General features: G+C 41.6%; 1 protein-coding gene across 3 annotated transcripts in view; it reads right to left on the bottom strand.

Annotated features, from left to right (window-relative positions):
* The window catches only part of IP6K1 (inositol hexakisphosphate kinase 1), a 36,885-nt gene that overhangs the window by 17,793 nt on the left and 5,401 nt on the right, over window positions 1-13,691 (bottom strand). The window lies entirely within an intron of this gene.

Below are 13,691 nucleotides of genomic sequence, written 5' to 3'. Positions count from 1 at the left end.
GGCAGGAGGCACATTAATGAAACAGCTTCAGGAAACCAGCTTTCTACAGTTTCTGTTGTGTCTGCTCTAGAAGACAAAAAAATGAGTCTCTAAGCTGTTCAGCAGCCTTTTTTGTAGATGTCACCACATCAATCCATGAAGACACAAAACTGAAAAAACTGCTGGCAAACCTTACCCTTTGTTACTTAGCATGCATCTCAGGCTATAGTTTCATGACATCTTAAGTAAATCTAAGTCAGCATTCTTCAAACCCATCCTCTCTCCTGAGTCAGCACTGGCACTCTCTGATCCTGCTCAGAAACCAGCCTGGCAAACAAGTTAACCCGGAAAAAAAGAAAAGTTGTTTTCGCCAATGTGGCTTCCTGAACTGGTTTACTGCCAGTGCCCAACGAAAGTAAAGGGGACAATCAGTGAGCAGGGCAAGGGCAGGCACAAGGGGAGCAGAGCCAATTCCATTCAGCTCCAGCTGCCCTGCAAACACACGCTCAGAGAACAGTCTCACCCCCTGACTTTAAAGAGATGTGAGTTGTCACTTGCAGCAGAAACATCATTTGACTTTTTCACCTCTCCTGACACCTCCTTCACACCAGCATCAGCACCCCTGCAGACAGCCACATTAAGTACCCAATCTGGTAGGAAAACAAAGCAGCACTATATAAAACAAAACAAAAAGCCTTCAGTTTTCAGTTGGATCATGTCCCTAATACATCTGGCCAAAAATCCCCCAGCATCAAAACACGGGAGAAAGTGAGAACCAGGGTACAGCAAAACTCCACCTCCAAGCAACTGTGAAGCTGCTCTCTTACTCAACATAGATAAAATATCACAATGTAACTACCTAATAGTTGTACAAAACCACTTTGGTTCAAAAGATTTAAACAGTACATTAAAAAATCTGCAATCTAATACTTCATGTTTTCATCTTCCACAACACACCATTAATACTTAAAATGCCCTATTTCCTCAAAAATAAATCTTTAATTTATTTGATACCAGCATTATTTTCAGAGCAAAAGAGCTGCTAAAATACATAGAGGAGAGTGAGGAAAGCCTGTTGTGATTAAATAGGGCATGACAAACAGCAGCAGCATGCACAAGCAGTACTGGGGAGCAAAGCCAGGGGGAACAGTGAAAACAACATTATACAAACAACACCGATTCATGAACAACAAAGAATTCTTAGAAACTGCTGCCTGGGTTACATCCAAGGTTCTCTTTACCTTGGTTAAACTATTAAGAAAGTCACTTCAGAAAGCTGACCACTTCTGCACAACGAAGCTTTTTAGGAAGGAAGAGCTGATCCATCTAAAGGGCTCTGTGTAGGAACCCACTGCAGCAGTTCCTGGGAAGCAATGGAGCTGCAACAACACTGAAGGTGACACGAAGCTGGAACAGGTCATTTGTCACCTGCCCCACCATGAAAGAGCTCCTGTGCTAACACAGGTCCAAAAGCTGTGTCTGTGTACGGACCCCTCAGCTGCTGGGGAGCACCCTTGGCTGTGCACAGCAGTTCCTCAGTGACAGGGACATCCCAGGGTCTCCTCAGGAGAATTTCACTAAGCTATGTTTCATCACTTTAGCCTCACACCCATTTCCTCATAGTCAACATCTGCTGTAGCAAACTCTCACCACTGGCTTGGAACACCTAACTCTGGACACTGCATCCATCAAAGCAGGGATTCCTGGAAGGCCCAGCTTTGCTTCAGAGATACAGAAAATTCAGGTTTTACTTGCCATCTTGCTGCCATGTGGAGGAAAGCACATTTACAGAACAGTCTGGGCCACTGCCATGCAGAACTCACTCTTCCAAAGTTCAGAGATTAAGTTGTGGCTGCTGCTTGAAAAAACAGCAAGTTTCCATTGTATTTGGACAATCTTGCAAAAATAAGTAGGTCTTTAAAAGAAAATACTAAGTTCATGAGCAAATGCTGTATCTCTGTCCAACACATCACTAAAATATAAATCACTAAAATATAAAGCAAGAAATTAATACATTTCTGGCTTCTGACAGGCACTAACATTGAACATACTGCACTTTGAACATCAAATACACATATTACAGGGTTTTTAAAAATTAAGGAAATTTAGTAAAGCTGTCGTTTAGGACTGCATTTAGACATCTGAATTTCTCACAACTCTCCAACACAAGCAAAATACAGGTGCAACACAATAAGGCAAAGGTAAAACTGTGGTGAAACTGCAAAGCACTAAGCAGAAGCACATGGCTGTCCCCTTTAGATCAAAGTGTCTCATGGGGAACAGACACTATCTCTATACAGTGAGACTTCATAACCCTGTCACACAAGATTATCAACCCATATACACACAGCTGTCTTTTGGCAGGTAGTCAAACCTGAGGCACTGGGAGTTTTACAGGGGTCAAGACTCTTGCAGGATTCATCTAGATCTATTTTCTGCTGCTGTGAGATGAAATATGAAAATGGGTGAGGAATTGATCACAGAGGCAACAGAGCTTTGCACAGGGAATGTTTCTCACCCCGCAAAAGGTGACCTTCCAAAGCCTCTGATTCTCCTCTCCTCTAAGAGGATTATGAATCCTACCCTTGGGAGACTTCTGCTCAGCTACCAGCCCACTGCTATTACACATTAACACTATGTCTTGTGTCCTCATTTCTATCAGCAGAGATATTAGAAAAATTTATAAGATGACTGCTCAAAGACCAGACTTCTAATGGAATCTCTAATGCAAGCAGGGAAAGCCACAGCCAGTGATGTTTGGAGGGGACTCTTTGTGCTGTCACACACCCAGCTGCAGATCTGCTTAGTGCTCCCCTGCTCAAATCCCAATTCAGCTTATCTGCACATGCAGGCTGCTGAGTACCCTGGAAGCAGACATTTCATCAAGGGAAGACTGAAAGGCAGAGATCACCATATGCTAAGAAATGAGGGCAAGTGTGGTGAGTGCAGCTCACAGCTCCTCCGCGCGGGGAGCGAGCCCAGGTGGGCTGGCAGGAAGTGAGAGCAGCACTGCCCTGCTAGAACATGCTGGCACCTCAGAGGGAGAGCCAAGGAGCAGAATGCACCACATTCAGTTACATAAATCCTTCTTCTCCACAGACATCAGACACCAAGAATTTGAGGACAACTTTCCTCCTGTTCTTTTGGGATTTTTTTCACCTTCCAACGAGACACCATTTGGACACTTCTGAATGGAGTCTACAAGGCAAATCCTAAGTCTTCCCTAGACAATATAACCAGGAATTATTCCTCTTGCCACGTAACAGTGCACAGATGTAAAGCAATCCATGCTGCTATAGAGGTGACTATATACATTTTTTTATTCATAAGGTAATTAAAGTTACAATGCATTATGAATTCCACAATGAGAAAAAAAAAAAAGCGGGGCTAGACATGAAGGGAAACCTCAACAGGAAGGAACACACTTCCAGCAACTCTGTGAATGGAGATTTAGGATGAGATTAGACACACATACAGGCCAAATTTAATGGACACAGTTCCCATTTGGGACAAATGGCCAAGTGTTCTCAGAAGGAAAAAAAGTACTGGCTAACACAACAGATCTCAGATGCATCTGTAAGGACACTCCGTGGTTTTGGCTGTTTCAGAATACACAATGCAATAGCAAAGTGCAGCCAAGGGTTAAAGAGTTTTAACAAGTAACTGTACAGAGAAACTACAGGGTTAACCACAGACACACAAAAGCCACAAGGAGCTGAGCCCATGAAGAATAACTACAAAAGCCATAAACCCAGAGGAGCTAAAATTACATTCCTTAGGCAGTTCTGATAAAATAAGGATGATCTATAGCTTTCCAAGAGACCACTAACTGAAAGGCAAATGTAAGCAGCTTGTGGTGAACTGGTATTTTTAATACTGTTCTCAAGTTTTAAATTATGATGCTTTTAAAACAGAAAAAACAGCCTTGATTAGAAAGTCAGTTGCTGCAGATAATTGATCCCCACAGAAAAATACACAACTAGGACAAAAAAATGAACTCCTAATTGCTATTTTTGATTCTGCAGTGGCAAAAAACCTCAAGACCAGCGTTATGTAAGACCATTAACCTCTTTGCTCATAACTGGCACCTTAATTTAGCACACTACCACACTAGAAAGCTTAAACTGAATTCTTAATTCCAATGCATACCACTGGCTGCAGCAAGCCAGTAATAGCAATATTGGAAAGGGAAAAAAAAAAAACAAAGCAAACACCACACACTGAATTTTGCAATTACAGTTCCTTGGGCATAAATATTTATACCTTAGCCTGACCAGATCTAATGACAGCATTCTTTTCAGAACGGCAATCCTGAAAAGATTATCAGATGCTTCACAGTATCTCAGGAACACTGAAGAGAATTTAAAGTACACATTAGGTAAAGAAAACCTCCAGATCACCTTTTATAACAGCAAGTTTGTCAAACCCAAACAAGCTGTAACCCATAGAAAACAAAATTGCTTTGTTTTGACTGATTATTTTTCTTCTTCTCAAACTAACCTCACAGCATTCCAAACACATCCTCCCTGGGTATGACTGAAATCCCCAAAACTACCATGTATTTTATTTAACTGTAGTTCAGTGGCAATCACAAATACACATGACTGAATGAAAAACAAAACAAGGTAATCTTGAAGAACATTCATGTGAACCTCCCCACTTCTTCCCAAGAAAAGACAGATTAATCTTCTACACTGATAATGAGCCAGACTGATGAATTTCAACCAGACAGCCTCTTAAATACCGTCTTCCATCCACTCTTATCACATTGTGGCAAAGGATGACATTCAGGAGGGAAAAAAAAAGACTGATTAAGAGCCTACTTTCAGAAGCTAATGTCCTGTGGAAAGAGCTCTATGAATCACTCTTTCATCTGCCTCCGACTCCATTTACTCCTCAGAATTCCCTGATGTGCTTGAATTCATACTCCACCCATCCAGTCTGCAATGTCCCAACATGCACACAAGAACACTGTAAAACAGCCAGGAAACTTAAGCTAAATGGCCCCTAGTGCTCTTCCCCATCCACAAATCCGATTATTTTATCACAGAAGACAATGAGGTGCGTCAGACACAACTTAAGAGTCAGCAAATCCATACTAACTGTTCCCAGTCACATTCCTGCACATGTTTCACACAGGTGTACCAAAGGACCTGAGCCACGACTGTCCCCAGGACTCAAGTGAGACTGGCACCCTGGATTATCCTTTGGGCCTAGTTTGAAAGTACATGATCAGAGATGTGCCAGCAGCACAAGGCTGGCACTGCAGCACCATCAGGTCCCATGGGCTCCAGCTCTCTCAAGTAATCCCCCACTCTGTCTCCATCAGCTTCTGACTGCTGGTTCCTCTTTCAACCTTGTCTCTAGACACAAGAGCCAGGAGAGCTTGCAAATTAAGACCTACTCAGGCATAAAAACCACCAAATACCTCAAGGAAATCTGTGCATCACTGATCCAGCCCCCTTATTCAGCAGAGTCTTTGTTTACCCTTTCACTGCCAGTGTAGACGTAGAAGTTATGTCAAAATTATCAGGAATGTCGCAAAAAGCACTTCCTGTGAGAAAGTAGCTGCTTCCCCCATTCAAAGACAGAAATGCACACCAACATGGCCAAGTTTGTTCTGTCTGTATTCCAGGCTGTCAAAGAAATCCCAGGTCATTTTGCAGACATAAAACAAACTTGCTGGAGTTGCATGACCCCATTTCGAAAACATTTGGCAAAACAGTCTCCTTCTCACTCTTGGCCAGGCTGCATTTAGCAAATGGAAGTTAGGTCTGTAAAGAGCAAACCCAGACTCCCCAGAAAATCCTGAAGAAAGCTGCACAGAGAAGCTTCTTTCCAGCTTAAATTAGGAATAAAAATCCAGATGACAGAATAAGGAAAGAAGGAGCTAGGATTTTCACACACCTAGATGCCAACTGCCCAGATTGCTCTGAGTATAGAAATAGGGACGTTTTGTGATGACTCCATCCTCTCATGGCTTTAACACACATATCATTTCAGTGTATCAGATGAGAGGGAAGTGCAGGAGAGAGCTCTCAGCTGTTGCAATGCTCCCAAAGAGAGAAAGGAGAGGCAAGGCAGGCAAGGCTTGCAGCCCAGGTCCTGCTGCAGGCTCCTGGCACTGAGCAGGGGGCTCAGGGTGCCACGCTCCCGCTGCCAGGGCGGCAGGAGCGCCTGCTGGGCCTCAACGCCAGCACGGAAGTGCCACCAAACCAAACAAAAGTACTTTTTATCTAACTCCACAACTCACAAGTCTCCCCTGCCCCCTTCTGGGAACAGCATGGATTTGAAAACTTCACTATCTTCTTCCAATGATAAAACTGTTTACTTGGGTAAACAACAAAAAAAAACCAGAGAGCGCTTTTGCCTCAAGCATGAGTCCCTTCAGCAAAGACATGGATGTTATTAAATGCATCTCCTGCAGCAGCAGAGGCAGACTCAAACTGGATTTTCCTCACCCATACACTAAAGCCACTGTCAGGAACTCCTGCCTGCCAGAAAATGGCCGGACAGCTCACTCCAGCTCAACTCTTCTGACTGAGCTGATTCACTCCGCAGGTCACGATGCAGATGCGCAATGCAGGCTCCCTGTCCTCTACCCCAATAACTCAGCACCTTACTTCCCCAAAATAAAAAAATAATAAAAGAAGAAAGCATAGAAAAAATAGCAACTGCAGCAAAACTTGCACGGTACACAGTAACTGCTCAAAAACCTCCACAAGTTATAGAAACCACATTCAATTAAGCTGCTGACTGCGACCTGACTTAAGCAAAAATCCCTTTGCAGTGACTTATTTATGTTGAGACTTTAAATGCTAAAGACAAACCAGCTTCATTAGGGCCTGAGGCAAAAAGTTCTCCCACCTACCTCTTCCTACCACTCCTAACAAGAAAAACATCACTCTGCTGTTTATATGTGCAGTTTTCCATTTCACAATGCTTAAGAGAAAAGTTCCTCTTTCCTCTTTACCTTCAGAGTACAATCCTGCAATACTCTGCTTCTCAGAAAACTTACACAGATATTCAAACACTTCTCCTTTGTCTTTGCTTTGCATGTAGACTGCAGAGGAAAGCCAAGCCAAGACCCCACATCCCATTCCCAACTGACACAAGAAGGGAATTTTCAAAGCATGGCGACTGGTAAGCAGCCATTTAGGATCTGTGAAGGGAAATGTTTCTCATCTGGAAGAGACTGACCCCACAATCAAGATTCAGACACTCCATCCAAAGAGCAAATTGTGAACAACAACACGTCCCGTGCAAAGGGAGGGGAGAGCAAACTCAGCTGCTAAGGAGCAGAAGCTGGCACCAGTACTCAGGAAGCAGCATAAATGTTTTGTTTCCTTAGGAATTAGGACAATATATAGATTTAAATCCATCAAGTCTAAAAGAGTTATACATCAAAACCAAACACAGACTTGCCACAAAGAACCATCACAAGCCAGCTAATCTCACCCTTAGGGCCTCTGTAAACCAGTGTTTGATTTGGTTCACTTCAAGCTCACTGTAAAGCAGCTTTACAATTCCTATCATACACTGAGGGCTGTGACACCACTCTGATCCATCTCCTCCTCAGATCTATACATTGCCCTTTTTCTGAGCTGCCTGAGAATTAATTACATGGAAATGAACAGTGTTAGATAAGGACATGCCAAGCAACTGGCACTCTTAAAGGAGCTGGGGACTGCAGGATCTCTGCCTTCAGGAAATGTTTGGCAATGCCCATTCAGTACAATTCCTGTTGTTAAAAAATTAGTTTAAGACCCAAACAAGCAAACACTCATCTTGTTACTTCTGTGGCCAGAAACAAACATCTGCTCAGCCATGGCTTGGGCTCTACCTCTGCCTCCTGTCACCACCAGATCACATCAGAGCAGCATCCTGACTGAGGATGTCCTGCCAAAATTGTAGGTGATGCACAAGCAGCAGCTCTGAACAAAAAGATTAGCAGTCTGACTTGTAATGTGTTGTCTGCACAAGCTCCACCTATCCCTCCATGGAATGCAAGGCACTGACAGCTTCACAGCCTCATGTGAGCTGGAATTTCAGTACCCAAGAGGACTTTAATCTCACATATGCAGACAGAGATACACCAGGGCATTTTGGCAGTTACAACAGCATTTGAGATGACTGGAGGGGCACACACATCAGAATTTTCTCTAACTGTGAAGATAAAGTTAAACAAACATTTTGCCTCAGCTACACTCGTCTTTTTCTACACAGGGAAGCAGAAAACACTTACATTTGGCAGCTCCTTAATGGCATCCCGCAGTTTTATCAGACAGCACAACTTCTGTCTGAACACTTAAAGCCAGGAGAAATGCAGCAATTCTTACATCTCTCTGCTGAAACTTGACAAGTCAGCAAAGCACTCAGTTGATTTGGTTAACAGATTCTTTAGATATCTTTTAGATAACCATAATCTACCTGAGATTACCCACATGGAAAGGAAAGAACCAGGAATAGGCTACTGGTTTTGTACTTCCACTGAATGTTTCCATGAACTTGGTAAAACCATTCCGTTGAGGTGAACTTCAGCCAGCAGAAATACAGCTTTTCAGAAAGCAGCAATTTACTTGACTACCTTGCTACTTTTAAACCATTCTTTAAAGCCAGAAGTCTGGCAATCATTTCACTTTTCCTGATCCCCTTGCACTTCATTTCAACTTAGTCTTGCCTGTTAATTAAAATTCTCAAAATCTAAAGAATTTGTGTCCCAGTACATGAACAACTGAATTGGTTTTGTTAATATGGACTCAAATTAGGGCATCTCTTTCAAATGAATGTGGTGCTGCTTCGCCAAAAATCCAAATCCTTGAGCAACTTTTCTGTTTATATGGCAGAAACAGAAAGACAATCTAGGAGCACATCAGTCCAACAGAAAGACTTAGGGGAATAAATGCAAGATTATCCAAACAAGCTCACTTCACCCTGGTAAACAAATTCTTGTGCCAAAAGCACAAGGAGCAGTTGTTATCTGGTGGTTTGTTCTGCTACTGTAATTCTGAGACATTGATACTAAACAAAATTTGGGGCTTTCTTAAATATCTGAAAAGGCTCAGAGAAATGCAAGGCAGTCAGTTATACAGTACTCCAGATGATACCACTGCTCAGAACACCACTTAATTTATTGTATGAGAAAATGGAACTGCAGATTGCCCTGTAATTTCAAGTAGACACCCATGCTACAATAAATATATCAAGGTTTGTATGGATAGGTAAAATTTTCTATGCCCAACTGAGAGATGCCCTCCTCTCTCACTGCAACCCCTCCAAACTTCACATTGCCAAAGAAAAAATTAATTCAGCTGGAAAAGGCATATTTTGGGCCCCCACTTTTTTATCTAATTTTTTTCCCTTGAAAAAAGTGTTACTCACAATGACAAATAAAGCATTCCTCACTCTTTACCTTCTCAACACCTCCAGCAAAACAAGCTTTACCTTACAAGTGTCATTTTATCACTATCAGTGCCTCTGCATTAAGGGATTCCACTGGCAGAGAAGGTAAGGATGAACATGCTGATTAATGCAGCTGTCCCAAGCAGGAGAGGCAGAAACAACATTATAAACATGTCCACAGGAGTTCCAGCCACAATCACGTTGCAAATCCATGCCCCCTACTTGAGACCAGTTTAATTTCCCTAAGCAGGTGACCCTTGAGGCTCACAGGCAAGAAATCATGAGCTGTAACTTCTCAACTGAAGACTTCACTGTGATTTTTTCTCCATTAGAAGGTACCAAAGGAAGGTACATTCTCACATACAGTATATTCTCTTGTACTGTCAACCTACTAAAAAAACCCCAAACAAACTAAAAACACTGAAAAGAGGAAGAAAAACAAGCTCTGCATTAGGGGGGAGAAAAAAATCTCAATACAAGTGCTACAAGAAAGTAAATAATGCCACGTAAAATGCAAGGATAAAGGGCAACATTTCATTTTTGAGGTTTGGAATGGGAAATAACAAGGTCTGTCATGGCAAATATACTTTAGACAAAGACAGTGCACTAAATCTGGTACTTAATTTAAGTAGAATATATGACACAGTATCTGATGGGGTGAAAGCTAAGGTAGTAATTTCATGTGAAACCAGATAAAACTCTAAACTCAATTTCATACAAGGATACTCTCATCCCTTCAATGGCAGAACACACATGACACACAACCCAGGGTCATGGAAGGGATTTTGATCTGGGCCTGATGTTATCCTGTAACTCTCCTGAGGATCAGCATAAGCTGCAAGGCTTTCAATCACTCATACTGAAAATCTTAAAGCTGTTGAAACACCTTGGAGCTGTTTTGTGGCTTGCAGCATGTTCTGGAAGGTAAAGGACAAAGAATTAACAGGAGGCCCAGCCAGCTGAGTGGAAATGAAAGGCAATCTGAACCTGAGGCTGTCTCCTCAGGAGACACATCCATCAGTCAGACAATCACAACTTCAAGCTTGGCAAGGTGCTACATTTTTTGAAGGACAAAACCTGGCACTTAAAATTGTCTGCAAGATTATTTTACCCAATCAGGAGCCAATACAACCATCCTTTAGTACCTTCTTCTAGCAAACTTCACACTTTCAAGGTATCCAATGCAGCTTGGCTTTGCAAAAGGAAATATCCAAGAAGGGAGCTCAGAACACAGTTCACTCCACTGTATTTCTCAAGCACCTTCCAAAGGGACCTTTAATACTCCAAATATTTCATTATTACTCTCCTACGCACTAACCTGGGCAGCAGGCCCCTTGAAATGCTTTCCCACACCAACCAGCTCTGTTTGAGGGTTTGAAATAAGGAACTTCTCCTCTTCATTTGAAGTGAAGAATCAGACAAACAAGCCTATATTTAACTTCCTGTTCACTGAAGCAGTCATAAACAAGTCCCTGTAAACACTCTACAGGTCACAAATTCCCAACATCTTATCTAAATGTTAAGCTGCTGAAGTGGATCTCAAAGCTCCTTCCAACAGGCTTTCTAGTGTGCCACTTACAACAGAGGCCACTGGTTATGTAAGAGATGTAAAGCCAAAGCAAAAGAAAGTATGCTAAACCTCATATGTCAAATTGGTTTGGAGATGATTAGATGCAGCACCTGCATATACATAAAAAAATCTCCTTCCCCATACACTAAAAAAGCACAGCACACTCATCTGGAAGTCACACAAATTGTGGCAAGTTTGTTTTTAACTACAAAACCTCTCTCAAGTGTACTACAGCTACCTTGGTTTTCCACATTTTAAGTTCTTCTAAAGACACTGCAAGGCCATGCTGCAGGTTGGGTTGGGTTGGGTTTTTTCCTACAAAATAACAATCTGCTAAATCACATGTATTCTCACAGCCACAACACATCACAGGCTGTATACAGCTAAGGAAAGCCAATTTCCCTTTCATTTTCTCTTCCAGATCAATACAGTGTGATAACATGTGCCAAAAGCATATCATCTCAGGCTGCAAAACACAAAATAACAAGCATAATGGGTGGAAAATAACACAGAGTTCTCTTCCCTGAGAATGATAAAAAACTGCAAATGACAGGAAACCTGAAACAAAGTGCTTTGCACTCATACAAGATTCAGCCTGGCAAGCTCACTACCATGGGACACTGATTCCTGGCAGAATTCTTAAAAGGTTTTGAATTTTCTTCTGGTTGTCAAGTCACAATGGGATGAACTCCAAAAAACAAAGTCTCAAACACTTAACCACCTTACCTGTGATCTTTAATTGTCAGGTTTTAGGAAGGTATTTTAATTGCAGTGAATAAAAACCTTGGTTCACTTTTGGCTGGTGAATGAAACAATACCATTAACTATTTTAACTAAGAATGTTTGAGTCAAGCTGCATTCACAAATCAGAACTAATTTTTAAGACAACTGTTTTTTGTCATTAAGTGAACCAAATTGTCAATAGGCTCAGTTTTCTAAGCTGCTGAAATTCATTGGAAGTGTCAGTGCTAAGCATGCTACAAATTTCTGTGATCATACTTAACTAAAGCTAATAATAATTAAGGGGAAAAACAGAAACCCCCAAGTGTTGTTATTATACCAAAAAAAAAAAAAAAAAAAACAAAAAAAAAAAAAACAACACCAGTGTGCAGAGCACCTGAAGTGAAAACTATTCAACTCTGCATGATGCACAACAGTGATACCTACTCAGTCTGACTAAAATAGAGTTAGAGGTTTTTCCTCAGTTCTATAAAAATAAAAGATGCATAAAGCATGCTTGATAATGCTTATTGGTTCACATTTAGCTTACTGTCGAATTTTAATAAGTGTATTCAGGTCAACACTTGTGGTAAGAACTGTGAAGTATTAAGACCTCAATTACATAAAGAAGATTTATGCCCAAGTAAAGGAAATGCCACTTGCACAGCATAAGAAAACACATTTACAATATCTGCTTCTAATGGAAAATAAAGTAAACCACTCCATTATTTGCAAAAGTAAAGGGATCCGTAAACATTTTATACAGAGTAACACTTAATCTAAGTAAAATCCACATCTTTGAGACGAAGATGATGTGGATTTTATTACAGGAAGCGTGGGAGTGTTTAAGAAACTATCTAAAAAAAACCTGCATATGTATTGTTTCAACACAAACTGAGCTTCAGACTGCTTCAACAATTCTTCTGGGACAGACTCAAAAGACTCAAGTTAAAAGTTCTTTTTATTTTAGTATTTGTGGTATGTGAGTCAACCCCAGTGAATTCAACAGGTCTATTCCTCAGATGTGTCACACAGCTTTACACTTTTACACAGCTTGGAAAAGTGCAATAAACCTTTCAGCAAGCAGCAGTGCTGTGAGGGTCTTCCAAAGCTCCAGGACTTTACCATGTTTTTCACCAACAAACCAAAACAAGAGCAGCAGATCTCATCTCCTGCAAGAGCTCCAGCAATTTCATGGAGTTACTCGATGGTTTGATTCAGACACTGAGTAAGACATGGGACTATGCAGCCCCCAGGCTTCTCTCCCAAATCCTTCCTGCTTTAAATAACTCCCTGACATCTGCACTCGGTGGTGCACTGATTTTGGTGCTCAAAGCTGCTTATCACCTATAGTTAGCTCTAATGAGATCATGGCTGCTCCCCACACGTGCTTAAGCTGCTCAGACAGTACTGTCAAAGGACACTGAACAAACAGCCAGCCCTATCTTCTTGTGCCCTTTTTAACATTTCTGAACTCACTTTTGGAAATGCTTGGCAATACTTTGATACCAACAACTGAATAATATTAATTGGAATTAAAGATCACATGATATTTTGCATGAACGCACTCTGGAAGTTTAAAAAATTGGGGAAAATGCAGCTCAGCACAGAACTGTGGTGGGGGTGGGAAAAAGAGAAATGTCAGAATATATAAGCTATACAGTAGTATAGCTTTAGATCAGCACTCAAGCCAGCAGTGACAGACAGAGGAGCAAGCCCTGAAGAGAAGGCAGCACAGCACGTGTCTCCTCTCCCTGTCCCAGTAAGGTACTTGTGGAGCTCAGCTGCCCTGGTCATTACTTTCTGCACTTCAATCTAAGAAAAACCATCACCCACCAGGTCAGGGGTTTCCCCACCAAGAAACTGAACTTGTGACAACCACTACTTAAACATACCATGTCTAAAGAAAACAAGGTCATTTGAGTCTGTTTATACCACAGGTATACTGAGTCATATCTTTGTTGATAAAGAGCTGGGGGAAAACAAGTATGATTGACTTTCTTCCAAATTCAGGACAGCA

This window comes from Zonotrichia albicollis, chromosome 12 (assembly GCF_047830755.1).
Source record: "Zonotrichia albicollis isolate bZonAlb1 chromosome 12, bZonAlb1.hap1, whole genome shotgun sequence".
NCBI classification, from domain to species: domain Eukaryota; kingdom Metazoa; phylum Chordata; class Aves; order Passeriformes; family Passerellidae; genus Zonotrichia; species Zonotrichia albicollis.
The sequence above is the reverse complement of the archived record's forward strand: the minus strand, read 5'-3'. Positions and strand labels throughout refer to the sequence as shown.